Genomic DNA, 1,918 nt, shown 5'->3' on the forward strand with positions numbered 1-1,918 from the left:
TAGCTGCTTTACGTCGCCACAAGCGCGCTGTGAAGTTAAATCAGGACAAAACTTCATGTTCAATATCACAAATCTAGTGCTGCACAACCAAATCTCGCGACGGAAGGAAAGTACTAGTAATGAAAACGAGCACAGAGGCGCGTGGAAGACACGCACGGGCGCTGTACGCACTTTTGCTGATAGCGTCGCAATGAACGAGCAAGAGGAATCCGAAACACTCACTCACCTTCGATGTGGCTGAGTCGGAGGCGTTCATCATGATCTTCGAGGCAACGAGTAGCCCATAAAGAGCGAGCAACAAGTTGGAATATACCAAAGATGTAACAGCGAGGCAAAGGGCACAGAAAAGCAGCAAACTCATCACGCAACCCGCACACATACGCCGCACGCACAAACTTCCGGAATGCGCCAAAGAGTCAACAGCGCAAGCGCGCATTCACACAAAAACGCGCATACAAATCCACGCTTTCATAGACGTGAATTGCAATATTTATTAACAAATCTTGTGATATAAAGGTATTTCTTAACAATTTATGCGGTTTGCAAGAGTATGAAAGTTTTCTGCTTAGCTTCCTTGAGGAACTATTTTCTTTATCGCGGTAACGCAGTGCGCCGGCTGGACACGTACGGAGCGCGCGGGAAATAGTGTAAAATTCAAACGTCGCCAATGTCGCGCCCTGTGTGCTCGCACAGTTTTCATCGTTTTGACTAAAAAGAAATATTTATTTTACTACGTGAAGCAACCGGCGCGAAATGAACTATTGACCAGCAACGTACACAATTGTCGCTGTTCGTGCTTGTTAGTTTGACATCAATGCAAACGATAGAGAGCATGCCGTCCCATTGATTAAACATTTGTACACGTGCTTCTGCGCTACGATTTGCCACGGGCAAAGTATAACAGCGTAGATTGTGCGTGGTGGCCAAGCAGTTTCCCAGCACACTGGCCAGCACCACGTCTGTGCTACAGAATAGACCTAGGCCTTCATGTAAAATATGGGCACCACGTCGCAGAGATCACCCAAACTTGTTTTATTCTATTGTGCGCTAAGGCATAACTACTAAACGAAACGCACTCTTTAAAAAACATATTTATTTATTAGGCTTACATACTACTTTTCCCACCATCTTGCCCATATTTAACATGGAGGCAATGCCGTTTTCTGACACAGACAGGGCACTGGCCACTTACAATAAAAGCCGAAGGGGATTCAGGAGGTGTCCAGTCATCGGTCATTGGTCACTGCTTGTAGGGACGTTTGTGTTGTGCTCCAATTTTGTGTCTATATATATATATATATATATATATATATATATATATATATTCTAATGTGAACACAGTACAAGAGAGCAGCGGGCAGCGTTGGCAGCGTGTCTCAACCAGAGCGGCTCAGACAATCTCGAGCTCGCGCTTCCCGGATGACTGGCGATGTGGCTGCAGCGCCGGGCATTCGTCTTCACTACAATCACCCCCCATCGGAAAAGGAGCCATCCTGGCGACTCATGGTGAACATAGAATCAAGGGGTCGTAATACGGCTTCAGGCGTTGTACGTGGACGGTTTCACGACCACGACAGCGTTGGTCCGTAGGTGGCCTGACAGGCTCGACAATATAGTTCACAGGCGATGTCTGCGCTACAACACGGTAGGCAATCTCGAGCTCGCGCTTCCCGGATGACTGGCGATGTGGCTGCAGCGCCGGGCATTCGTCTTCACTACAATATATATATATATATATATATATATATATATATATATATAGGGTGTTCATTTTCAAGTCTTACGGAATTTTTGGAAATCGCCTGTGGCAGGAAGCTTAATTCTTATGATTGAGCTAAGTAATCGATGAGGCGGACATTAGTAGCACGACCAGTCGAAACATAGATTCAACTAATTAACAAGAAATCACTAATTAACT

The sequence above is a fragment of the Dermacentor silvarum genome, chromosome 1 (assembly GCF_013339745.2).
Source record: "Dermacentor silvarum isolate Dsil-2018 chromosome 1, BIME_Dsil_1.4, whole genome shotgun sequence".
Taxonomy (NCBI): domain Eukaryota; kingdom Metazoa; phylum Arthropoda; class Arachnida; order Ixodida; family Ixodidae; genus Dermacentor; species Dermacentor silvarum.